This window comes from Hemitrygon akajei, chromosome 5, assembly GCF_048418815.1.
Source record: "Hemitrygon akajei chromosome 5, sHemAka1.3, whole genome shotgun sequence".
Lineage (NCBI taxonomy): Eukaryota > Metazoa > Chordata > Chondrichthyes > Myliobatiformes > Dasyatidae > Hemitrygon > Hemitrygon akajei.
In genome coordinates this window covers 36,669,418-36,683,476 of record NC_133128.1, presented here as the reverse complement: position 1 = coordinate 36,683,476, position 14,059 = coordinate 36,669,418, and positions in this window count along the sequence as shown.

The following is a 14,059-nucleotide window of genomic DNA, read 5'->3' as shown; positions in this document are numbered from 1 at the left end:
AAACTTACTAACCAAGGCTTAGAAACATAGAAACATAGAAATCCTACAGCACAATACAGGCCCTTTGGCCACAAAGCTGTGCCGAACTTGTCCCTACCTTAGAAATTACCTAGGGCTACCCATAGCCCTCAATTTTTCTAAGCTCCACGTACCTGTCCAGGAGTCTCTTAAAAGACCCTATCGTATCTGCCTCCATCACTGTCACCGGCAGCCCATTCAATGCACTCACCACTCTCTCCGTAAAAAACTTACCCCTCTGTACCTACTTCCAAGCAACTTAAAACATTTCCAAGTACTGGTCATCAGCAAATTTATGAACCAATCCCTCCACTTTCTTTTCCAGGTCATGTATAAAAATCACAAAGAGCAGGGGTCCCAGAACAGATCCCTGAGGCACAGCATTGGTCACTGACTTCCATGCAGAATATGACCCGTATGCAACCACTCTTTGCCTCCTGTGGGCAAGCCAGTTCTGGATCCACAAAGCAATGTCCCCTTGAATCCCATGCCTCCTTACTTTCTCAATAAGCCTTACTTGGGGTACCTTATCAAATGCCTAGCTGAAATCCATATACACTACATCTACTGCTCTACCTTCATCAGTGTGTTTAGTCACAGCCTCAGAAAATTCAATCAGGCTCATAAGGTACAACCTGCCTTTGACACAGCCGTGCTGACTATTCCTAAGCATATTATGCCTCACCAAATGTTCATAAATCTTGCCTCTCAGGATCTTCTCTATCAACTTACCTACCACTGTGGTAAGAACCACTGGTCTATAATTTCCTGGGCTATCTCTACTCCCTTTCTTGAATAATAGAACAACACCTGCAACCCTCCAATCCTCTGGAACCTCTTGCATCCCCATTGATGATGCAAAGATCATCTCCAGAGGCTCGGGAATCTCTGCCCTCGCCTTCCACAGTAGCCTGGGGTACATCTCATCAAGTCCTGGTGACATATACAACTTGATGCTTTCCAAATGCTCCAGCACATCCTCTTTCTTAATATCTACATGCTCAAGCTTTTCAGTCCACTGTAAGTCATCCCTACAATCCCCAAGATTCTTTTCCTTAGTGAATACTGAAGCAAAGTATTCATTAAGTACCTGTACTATCTCTTCCAGTTCCATACATACTTTTCCACTGTCACTCTTGATTGTCACTCCTATTCTCTCACATCTTGTCCTCTTGCTCTTCACATCCTTGTAGAATGTCTTGGGATTTTCCTTAATCCTGTCCACGAAGGTCTTCTTTTGACCCCTTCTGTCTCGCCTAATTTCTTTCTTAAACTCCTTCCTCCTAGCCTTATAATCTTCTAGATCTCTATCATTGCCTAGTTTTTTGAACCTTTTGTAAGCTCTTCTTTTCATCTTGACTAGATTTACAATAGCCTTTGTACACTACGCTTCCTGTACCCTACCATCCTTTCCCTGTCTCATTGGAATGTACCTGTGCAGAACTCTACGCAAATATCCCCTGAACATTTGCCACATTTCTTCCATGTATTTCCCAGAGAACACCTGTTCCCAATTTATGCTTCCAAGTTCTTTCCTGATAGTCTCATATTGCTCTTTACTTGCAATTAAATGCTTTCCTAACTTGTTTGTTCCTATCTCTCTCCAATGCTATGCTAAAGGAGATAGAATTATAATCACTATCTTCAAAATGCTCTCCCACTTAGAGATCTGACACCTGACCAGGTTCTTTCTGAATGCCAGATCAAGTCCAGCCTCTCCTCTCATAGGCTTATCTACATAATGTGTCAAGTGGGCCCAAGTGCAGAGAACATAGACAGGTCCATAACCGATTTTTAAGACCTTAAGAAATAGGAGCAGAATTAGGCCATTTGGCCCATCGAGTATCATCCGCCATTTAATCATAGCTAATCCTTTTTCTCTCCTCCTCAATGCCATTTCCCTGCCTTCTCTCTGTAATCTTTGATGCTATATCCAATCAAGAACCTATCAGTCTCTGCCTTAAATACACCCAACAGCCTGGCCTCCACAGCTGCACGTGGCAACAAATTCCACAAATTCACCATCCTCTGTCCAAAGAAATTTCTTTGCATCTCTGTTTTCAATGGATGTGCCTCTCTATCCTGAGGCTGTGTCCTCTTGTCCTAGACTCTCCCACCAATGGAAACATCCTTTCCACATCTAATCTGTCTAGTCCTTCAAACGTTTGAAAGCTTTCAATGAGATCACCCTTCATCCTTCAAAATTCAGTGAGTACAGACCCAGAGCAATCAAACATTCCTCGTATCCTGGAATCATCCTTCTGAACCTCCTCTGGACCCTCTCCAATGCCAGCACATCTCTTCCAAGATGAGGAGCCCAAAACTGTTCACAATACTCAAGTGAGGCCTCACCAGTGCCTTATAAAGCCTCAGCATCACATCCCTGTTCTTGTATTCTAGAGCTCTTGAAATGAATGCTAACATTACATTTGCCTCCCTTTCTTTCTTTTTAATATTTTATTAAGTTTCCCATTAACAAACATATCAATATTGATAATGGAACATAGAGATCAGGAATACATTAATAAGATGTAAAAACACATATTCCAAGTAGCAAATGGAGTCTAACCTCCCAGACTCTTAGTAATTAACCATGAGAAAGATAATTATAAAAAGAAAAAAAGAGAAAGAAAAACCCCAAACCAAAAAAAAACTAAGCTAGAAAACACAAACAAAGATTGGGCTGCCATACTTCATCGGTTAAAATTATAATTTGTCATTAACTCCTCTCCTCTATACAGAAACACACCTTAGACTTATCAGGTCTGCACTGCCTATGGGGCTGGTTAATTAATCCTCTTTTCTTGTACTCTATCCCTCTGATCTCTGTCTTACTTCTGTATCTGTCTAAATGCCTCTTAAGCATTGCTATTGTATCTGCTTCCACTACCTCCTCTGGAAGCACATTCCAGGCACCTACCACTCTATTTATAGAAAACCTCGCCCTCAAATCTCCTTTCAACTTTCCTACCTCTTATGTTAAAGCTTACAAATTGACATTTCCATTCTGTGGATAAAGTTCGGTGTGACTACCTTATCTATCCTTTTTATGTTTTTCTAAAACCTTTATCAGATCACCCTTCAAAATCTGACGTTTCAGAGTAAACATTTCAAGTTTGTCCAGATAACATTGTGGTGAAATTCTTCTCCACCCTTTCCAAAGTCTCCATATCCTTTGTTTTCACAACCAGAAGTATGTTTGTAATTGCAGTGCAAACACAAGGAAATCTGCAGATGCTGGAAATTCAAACAACACACACAAAATGCCAGTGGAACACAGCAGGCCAGGCAGCATCTATAAGGAGAAGCACTGTCGACGTTTCGGGCCGAGACCCTTCGTCAGGACTAACTGAAAGGAAAGATAGTAAGAGATTTGAAAGTAGTGGGGGGAGGGGGAAATGCGAAATGATAGGAGAAGACCGGAGGGGGTGGGATGAAGCTAAGAGCTGGAAAGGTGATTGGCGAAAGTGATACAGAGCTGGAGAAGGGAAAGGATCATGGGACGGCAGGCCTCGGGAGAAAGAAAGGGGGAGGGGGGAAGCACCAGAGGGAGATGGAGAACAGGCAAACAACTAAATATGTCAGGGATGGGGTAAGAAGGGGAGGAGGGGCATTAACAGAAGTTAGAGAAGTCAATGTTCATGCCATCAGGTTGGAGGCTACCCAGCCGGTATATAAGGAGTTGTTCCTCCAACCTGAGTGTGGCTTCATCTTGACAGTAGAGGAGGCCATGGATACACATATCAGAATGGGAATGGGACGTGGAATTAAAATGTGTGGCCACTGGGAGATCCTGCTTTCTCTGGCGGACCGAGCGTAGGTTTTCAGCGAAACGGTCTCCCAGTCTGAGTCGGGTCTCACCAATATATAAAAGGCCACACCGGGAGCACCGGACGCAGTATACCACACCAACCAACTCACCAGTCGTGGCAAAACACTCACAAAACAACGTGGCATTTGGCCAGAAAATGACTGGAAGACTTCAGATGGATTATCCTTGCTTAGAGAAAAGAAAAGGCTGAGATAGGGTCCAAGGATTCCTAGCAGGGATGAGGTGAGCATTTGTCTTCTCAAACGCCTGTATGGATTGAGAACTATGGTTGTTTTTCAGGAGGCTCAGCTGATCTAATTAATTAATTTTACCAATTTGGCCCAAGTGTCTAATGCAAGTCTACACCTCAGTATGGTGTGTTGAAGGGGGTGCACCACATTTGGGATGAATCCTATGAAGAAGTGTAGGTGGACACTACTCATCTCAGTTACATGGTACGGAACACTGAGAATTCCTGCTTCCATTTGCTGCTGAGTACCCTCGACTTGTTCAAACACTGAGCTCAGAACAGCATCTGGGAACAGTCACTCTCCATTCACATTTTGATCAACTGTTGCAAGAACACTACAATGAAAGTAACCTTTAACAAACCAGGACCCACTTCAGCTTCAGTGAGACTAGAAACACCACAGGTGAGAAAGTCAGTAGACCACATGCTCCTGCTAGTGGCATCATAGTAGCTTGTCAACATAATGGGAGCCCACAAGCTGCACAATAGGCCTATCTATCATTGGGCTGGGGAAGCTATGGAAAGCTTCTGTACTGTTAACTAATGAACTACCAGGAGAGACATAGACCAGGTGGGCCCAAGTGCAGAGGAGAACATAGACAGTTGCATAACCGATCTTTAAGACCTTAAGACATAGGAGCAGAATTAGGCCATTTGGCCCATTGAGTCTGCTCCGCCATTTAATCATAGCTAATCCTTTTTCTCTCCTTCTCAATGCCATTTCCCCGCCTTCTCCCCGTAACCTTCGATGCTATGTCCAATCAAGAACCTATCAATTGCTGCCTTAAATACACACAACCTGGCCTCCACAGCTGCACGTGGCAACAAATTCCACAAATTCACCATCCTCTGTCCAAAGAAATTTCTTTGCATCTCTGTTTTCAATGGATGTGCCTCTCTATCCTGAGGCTGTGTCCTCTTGTCCTAGACTCTCCCACCAATGGAAACATCCTTTCCACATCTAATCTGTCTAGTCCTTCAAACGTTTGAAAGCTTTCAATGAGATCACCCTTCATCCTTCAAAATTCAGTGAGTACAGACCCAGAGCAATCAAACATTCCTCGTATCCTGGAATCATCCTTCTGAACCTCCTCTGGACCCTCTCCAATGCCAGCACATCTCTTCCAAGATGAGGAGCCCAAAACTGTTCACAATACTCAAGTGAGGCCTCACCAGTGCCTTATAAAGCCTCAGCATCACATCCCTGTTCTTGTATTCTAGAGCTCTTGAAATGAATGCTAACATTACATTTGCCTCCCTTTCTTTCTTTTTAATATTTTATTAAGTTTCCCATTAACAAACATATCAATATTGATAATGGAACATAGAGATCAGGAATACATTAATAAGATGTAAAAACACATATTCCAAGTAGCAAATGGAGTCTAACCTCCCAGACTCTTAGTAATTAACCATGAGAAAGATAATTATAAAAAGAAAAAAAGAGAAAGAAAAACCCCAAACCAAAAAAAAACTAAGCTAGAAAACACAAACAAAGATTGGGCTGCCATACTTCATCGGTTAAAATTATAATTTGTCATTAACTCCTCTCCTCTATACAGAAACACACCTTAGACTTATCAGGTCTGCACTGCCTATGGGGCTGGTTAATTAATCCTCTTTTCTTGTACTCTATCCCTCTGATCTCTGTCTTACTTCTGTATCTGTCTAAATGCCTCTTAAGCATTGCTATTGTATCTGCTTCCACTACCTCCTCTGGAAGCACATTCCAGGCACCTACCACTCTATTTATAGAAAACCTCACCCTCAAATCTCCTTTCAACTTTCCTACCTCTTATGTTAAAGCTTACAAATTGACATTTCCATTCTGTGGATAAAGTTCGGTGTGACTACCTTATCTATCCTTTTTATGTTTTTCTAAAACCTTTATCAGATCACCCTTCAAAATCTGACGTTTCAGAGTAAACATTTCAAGTTTGTCCAGATAACATTGTGGTGAAATTCTTCTCCACCCTTTCCAAAGTCTCCATATCCTTTGTTTTCACAACCAGAAGTATGTTTGTAATTGCAGTGCAAACACAAGGAAATCTGCAGATGCTGGAAATTCAAACAACACACACAAAATGCCAGTGGAACACAGCAGGCCAGGCAGCATCTATAAGGAGAAGCACTGTCGACGTTTCGGGCCGAGACCCTTCGTCAGGACTAACTGAAAGGAAAGATAGTAAGAGATTTGAAAGTAGTGGGGGGAGGGGGAAATGCGAAATGATAGGAGAAGACCGGAGGGGGTGGGATGAAGCTAAGAGCTGGAAAGGTGATTGGCGAAAGTGATACAGAGCTGGAGAAGGGAAAGGATCATGGGACGGCAGGCCTCGGGAGAAAGAAAGGGGGAGGGGGGAAGCACCAGAGGGAGATGGAGAACAGGCAAACAACTAAATATGTCAGGGATGGGGTAAGAAGGGGAGGAGGGGCATTAACAGAAGTTAGAGAAGTCAATGTTCATGCCATCAGGTTGGAGGCTACCCAGCCGGTATATAAGGAGTTGTTCCTCCAACCTGAGTGTGGCTTCATCTTGACAGTAGAGGAGGCCATGGATACACATATCAGAATGGGAATGGGACGTGGAATTAAAATGTGTGGCCACTGGGAGATCCTGCTTTCTCTGGCGGACCGAGCGTAGGTTTTCAGCGAAACGGTCTCCCAGTCTGAGTCGGGTCTCACCAATATATAAAAGGCCACACCGGGAGCACCGGACGCAGTATACCACACCAACCAACTCACCAGTCGTGGCAAAACACTCACAAAACAACGTGGCATTTGGCCAGAAAATGACTGGAAGACTTCAGATGGATTATCCTTGCTTAGAGAAAAGAAAAGGCTGAGATAGGGTCCAAGGATTCCTAGCAGGGATGAGGTGAGCATTTGTCTTCTCAAACGCCTGTATGGATTGAGAACTATAACTGTTTTTCAGGAGGCTCAGCTGATCTAATTAATTAATTTTACCAATTTCAGCCAGGTGTCTAACACAAGTCTGCACCCCAGTATGGTGTGGGAAAGGGGGTGCACCATATTTGGGATGAATCCTATGAAGAAGTGTAGGTGGACACTACTCATCTCAGTTACATGGTACGGAACACTGAGAATTCCTGCTTCCATTTGCTGCTGAGTACCCTCGACTTGTTCAAACACTGAGCTCAGAACAGCATCTGGGAACAGTCACTCTCCATTCACATTTTAATCAACTGTTGCAAGAACACTACAATGAAAGTAACCTTTAACAAACCAGGACCCACTTCAGCTTCAGTGAGACTAGAAACACCACAGGTGAGAAAGTCAGTAGACCACATGCTCCTGCTAGTGGCATCATAGTAGCTTGTCAACATAATGGGAGCCCACAAGCCGCACAATAGGCCTATCTATCATTGGGCTGGGGAAGCTATGGAAAGCTTCTGTACTGTTAACTAATGAACTACCAGGAGAGACATAGACCAGGTGGGCCCAAGTGCAGAGGAGAACATAGACAGTTGCATAACCGATCTTTAAGACCTTAAGACATAGGAGCAGAATTAGGCCATTTGGCCCATTGAGTCTGCTCCGCCATTTAATCATAGCTAATCCTTTTTCTCTCCTTCTCAATGCCATTTCCCCGCCTTCTCCCCGTAACCTTCGATGCTATGTCCAATCAAGAACCTATCAATTGCTGCCTTAAATACACACAACCTGGCCTCCACAGCTGCACGTGGCAACAAATTCCACAAATTCACCATCCTCTGGCCAAAGAAAAATCTTTGCATCTCTGTTTTGAATGGACGTGGCTCTCTATCCTGAGGCTGTACCCTCTTGTCCTAGACTCTCCCACATGGGAAACATCCTTTCCACATCTACTCTGTCTAGTCCTTTCAACATTTGAAAGGTTTCAATGAGATCACCCCTCATCCTTCTAAATTCCAGTGAGTACAGACCCAGAGCCATCAAACATTCCTCGTATTCTGGAATAATCCTTGTGAACCTCCTCTGGACCCTCTCCAATGCCAGCACATCTCTTCCAAGATGAGAAGCCCAAAACTGTTCACAACACTCATGAGGCCTCACCAGTGCCTTATAAAGCCTCAGCATCACATCCCTGTTCTTGTATTCTAGACCTCTTGAAATGAATACTAAAGTTGCATTTGCCTTCCTCACCACTGACTCAAGCTGCAGGTTAACCTTTAGGGTGTTCTGCACAAGGACTCCCAAGGCCTCTTGTATCTCAGATTTTTGGATTTTCTCCCAATTTAGAAAATAGTCCGTGCATCTATTTCTACTACTAAAGGGCACGGCCATACATTTTCCAACGTTATATTTCATTTGCCACTACCTGGTCCATTCTCCTAGACCATCTAAGTCCTTCTGCATCCTGCCTGTTTCCTCAACACTATCTGCCCCTCCACAAATCTTCATATCATCTGCAAACTTGGCAACAAAGCCTTCTATTTCATCATCTAAATCATTTATATACAGCATCAAAAGAAGTGGTCTCAACACCGACCCCTGTGGAACACCACTAGTCACTGGTAACCAACCAGACAAGGGTCCTTTTATTCCCACTCACTGTCTTCTTCTAATCAGCCAATGCTCTAACCATCTTAGTAACTTCCCTATAATACCACGGGCTCCTAACTTGGTAAGCAGCCTCATGTGTGGCACCTTGTCAAGGGCCTTCTGAAAGTCCAAATATACAACATCCATTGCATCCCCTTTATCTATCCGACTTGTAATCTCCTCAAAGAATTCCAACTGGTTCATCAGGCAGGATTTTCCCTGAAGGAAACTATGCTGACTTTGTCCTATCTTGTCCTATGTCACCAAGTACTCCAGTACCTAATCCTTAACAATTGACTCTAACATCCTCCCAGCTACTGAGGTCAGGCTAACTGGTCTATAATTTCCTTTCTGCTGCCTTCCTCCTTTCTTAAAGAGCAGAGTGACATTTGCAATTTTCCAGTCCTCTGGCACTATGCCAGAGTCCAATGATTTTTGAAAGATCATTTCTAATGCTATAATTATCTCTAATGCTACCTTTGAGCCCTAGGGTGCAGTTCATCTGGTCTGGGTTACTTATGTACCTTTAAGTCTTTAAGCATTTTGAGCACCTTCTCTCTTGTAATAGTAACTGCACCAGCTTTTCTTCCTTCACACACCATGTTAAGGACTGTACCAAAAAGGATAAACCAAAATCCACAAATGAACTGGGAGATCCATGCCTACTAAAGTTCAGCTCTGCCACATTCAAATCAACTAAACCTGACCTTTATGAGAAACCAAAATACGACCTCTGAAAAGCTATTAAAGATGACAAGTAACTGCACCAGACAAAATTTGAGTTCCAACACAGCTGTCAACTATGGCAGGGCTTACATGCTTAAAAGGCAACAAAATTAGATTGGACAGCATTGCCAACAACAACATTTCCCTTCCTGATGTGTTTAGAACACATTCTGTTCTTGTTTTGAACAGAAGGGAATGAGTACATCACCAGACATCTTGACAGTGCAGCTGAACCCACATTCACCATTGCAGGTATTAGGTTAGCCATCTGGAGAATGAACCTGTGGAAAGCATTTGGCCCAGATGGTGTCCCTGGATGTGTACTTAGATCCTGCGCAAACAGCTGGTGGGGGTATTTGCAAACATTTTTAACCTCTCCCTGCTTCTTTCTGTTGTTCCCACCTGCTTTAAGAAGGCCATTATCAACCATGAGTCCAAGAAATACATGGCAATATGCCTAATGACTACCACTCAGTAATTCTAATATTCACTGTCATAGATGCTCTGAGAGGCTGGTCATGGTATTTATTAAGTCAAGCTTTCCCTACAACCTCAACCCATTACAATTTACCCACTGCCAACACAGGTTAACAGTGGATAACATCTCCTATACTACATTCATCTCTGTAGTATCTGGGCAATAAAAACACCTTTGTCAGATTGTAGTTTATTAACTACTGCTCCACCTTCAGTTAGTAGGGATAGGCAGACACATCTCTACCACAATTATTCTAAAGACTGTTGTTCCTTAAGGTTGTGTCCTCAGCCCCTTATTTTACTCCCTGCGCACACATGACTCTATGGCCAGGTTCTGTTCTAACTTCATTGACAAATTTGCGGATGATACCACCATAGTGGGTTGTATCTCAAATAGCAAAGAGTTGGAGTACAGGAAGGAGGTATAATGCTTAGTGACATGGTGTCCTGATAAAGATCTTTCCTGTAGTGTCAGCAAAACAAAAGAGTTGGTCATTGACTTTAGGAAGGGGTAAGTGACCGAAGTCCTACCTATATCAGTGGTGTCAAGTGGGTTGAGAGTTTCAGAATCCAGAGAGTGAATATCACAAATGGCCTGTCCTGAATCAACCATGAAGACACCATGGCCAAGAAAGCTCAATAACTCCTTGATATCCTCAAGAAGTAAGAGGAATTTGACCCATCCCCATCAGCCCTTATCAATTTGACACCATGATAAACATCCTATATGGATGCACAATGGGGCAGCTGCTCTGCCCATGACAACAAGAAGCTACAGAGATGTGGATGCAGCTCAGCACAACATATAAACCAGCCTCCCCTCCACTTACTCTCTCTGTACACTTTGCAGCCACAGTAAAGCAGCCAGCATAATCAAAGACCCCACACAGCCCAAGTAATTTCTCTTCTCCCCTCTTCCATCAGACGGAAGATTTAAGATCCAAGAATGTTTAGTGCCACTCCTCAGTACACAAATGTAAAGGAGAATTAAATGTTCATTACTCTGGATCTGATGCATCATAAAAAACATAAAGAACACAAAAATAACAAACTAAAAGACATGATATATAAAAATAAAAACAATCTGGTAAACATAATGTACAAGTACTGTTATATACCTAGACTCTATGCATATAAAATGACATTGTGGTGTGAAGTATAGTCACTGTCCAGGGCCAGTCAACCTTTTTGACAACCTCAGCTTTCTAACCTTGCAGCTGTGAGCTTCTAGAGATCAAAGAGTTGTTCTGAGTAAGTTAAATTTCTAACCAATATTCATTGTTCAGCTTCTTGTCTTAAACAAGAACCTGTCTTTGGTTTTTAAAGTAAGTAGCAAGCAATAATTGGGTTGAAGTTAAAAGGACTACTTTCCAAATAAAACAGCACTGTCTATCGAACATGGGATGCTGGCCCCCAGAAATGGGCTAGATGTAGTGGAAGTTGTACTAATTGAACTTGGATCGAACCAGACAAGGAATTTGCTTAGAAAGGAAGCCTGCAGACCAGATCAATATCATCACTTAGCACATCATATAACTGATCTGACAATAGTTGGAAGGGTTGTGTACTCAGAGTCAGAATTCCCAGCATTAATTATGGGTACCTAGGAACTCTGTCCCCAGAAGTTTTCAGATCAGCTGCTTTAGCATTCACTACAGAAAAGGATCTTGGCAATTGAAGGGATGACTTACAACATATTGAAAAGCTTGAGCATATACACATTACAAAACAGGATGTGCTGGAGCCATTGGAAAGCATGAACTTGGATAAGTCACTGATATGGGACAAGATGTACCCCAGGCTACTGTGGGAGGTGAGGCAGGAGATTGCTAAGCCTCTGGCAATGATCTTTGTATCATCATTGGGGACGGGAGAGGGTCCAGAGTATTGGAGGGTTGTAAATGTTATTCCCTTATTCAAGAAAGGGAGTCGAGATAGCCCAGAAAATTATAGACCAGTGAGTCTTCAATGGTTGGTAAATTGATGGAAAAGATCCTGAGAGGCAGGATTTATGAACGTTTAGAGAGGCATAATATGATTAGGAATAGTCAGCATGGCTTTGTCAAGGGCAGGTCGTGCCTTAAGAGCCTGACTGAATTTTTTGAGGATGTGACTAAACACATTGATGAAGGTAGAACGATAGATGTAGTGTAAATGGATTTCAGTAAGGCATTTGATAAGGTACTCCATGCAAGGCTTATTGAGATGGTAAGGAGGCATGGGATCCAAGGGGACCATGCTTTGTGGATCCAGAAATAGCCTGCCCACAGAAGTGGTTGTAGACAGGTTATATTCTGCATGGAGATCAGTGACTAGTGGTGTGCCTCAGGGATCTATTCTCGTACTTTGCTTCAGTATTCACAAGTGAAAAGGATCGTGATCAGGATGAGGTTGAAGTAGAGTGGGCCTGTGTGCTGGACAGTGTGGAGGTTAAGGAAGAAGAAGTGCTGGATCTTCTTAAAAACATTAAGATTGATAAATCCCCAGGGCTGGATATGATACACCCCAGGTTGTTGTGGGAATTGAGAGAAGAGATCGCAGGAGCATTAGCTATGATCTTTGAATCTTCTTTGGCTACAGGGTAAGTGCCGGAGGACTGGAGAATGGCAAATGTAGTTCCCTTATTTAAAAAAAGATAATAGAGAGAAACCTGGGAACTATAGACCGGTGAGTCTTACGTCGGTGGTCTGCAAACTACTGGAAAGGATTCTTAAGGAAAGGATCTACAAGCATTTGGAGAAGTGCAGTCTACTCATAGATAGTCAACATGGCTTTGTGAAGGGAAGATTGTGCCTCACGAGCATTATTGAGTTTTTTGAAGAGGTAACAAAAGAAATTGATGGGTTTATAGCAGTGGATGTGGTCTACATGGACTTTAACAAAGCATTTGACAAGGTCCCTCACGAGAGATTCATTCAGAAAGTCACAAGACATGGGATAAGTGGAACCTTGGCTGTTTGGATAAAAAATTGGCTTAAAGGAAGAAAGCAGAGGGTAGTTGTGGAAGGAAAGTATTCTGCCTGGAGGTCGGTGACTAGTGGAGTGCCACAGGGATCTGTTCTGGGACCCCTGGTATTTGTGATTTTTATAAATGACCTGGATGTAGAGGCAGAAGGATGGGTGAGTAAGTTTGCGGATGACACGAAGATTGGAGGAGTTGTGGATAGAGCTGTAGGTTGTTGAAGGTTACAAGAGGATATAGACAGGGTGCAAAGTTGGGCAGAAAAATGGCAGATGGAATTCAAACCAGACAACTGTGAAGTGATGCATTTTGGAAGGACAAACCAGAAGACTGAGTACAGGATTAATGGTCAGTTACTTAAGAGTGTGGATGAACAAAGGGACCTTGGGGTTCAAATCCATACATCCCTCAAGGTCGCTGCACAGGTTGATAAGGTAGTTAAGAAGGCCTATGGGATGCTAGGCTTCATTAACAGGGGGATTGTGTTCAAGAGTAGAGAGGTCATGTTGCAACTCTACAAATCTCTGGAGAGACCGCACTTAGAGTATTGTGTTCAATTCTGGTCACCTCAATTATAGGAAGGATGTGGAAGCTATGGAGATGGTGCAGAGGAGATTTACAGTATGTTGCCTGGTTTGGAGAACAAGTAATATGAAGTAAGGCTAGCAGAGCTGGGACTTTTCTCCTTGGGGCGTAAAAGAATGAGAGGGGACTTGATAGAGGTCTACAAGATTACAAGAGGCATAGATAGGGTAGATAGTCAGTACCTGTTTCCCAGGGCACAAATAGCAAACACCAGAGGGCATATGTACAAAATTAAGGGAGGGAAGTTTAGGGGAGACATCAGGGGTAAGTTTTTTACACAGAGGGTTGTGAGTGCCTGGAATGACTTGCCAGGGATGGTGGTGGAGGCTAAAACATTAGGGGTATTTAAGAGCCTCTTGGACAGGCAAATGGATGAAAGAAAAATGGAGGGTTATGGGGTAGTGTGGGTTTAGTACTTTTTGAAGGATTATATGGGTCAGCACAACATGGAGGTCTGAAGGGCCTGTACTGTGCTGCAGTGTTCGATGGTTCTATGGTATCCCTTCTCTTCATGATTTTTATAAATGACCTGGATGAGGAAGTGGAGGGATCGGTTAGTAAATCTGCTGATGACACAAAGGTTGGGGGTGTTGTGGATAGTGTGGAGGGCTGTCAGAGGTTATAGCAGGACAATGATAGGATGCAAAACTGGGCTGAGAAGTTGCAGATGGTGTTCAACCCAAGTAAA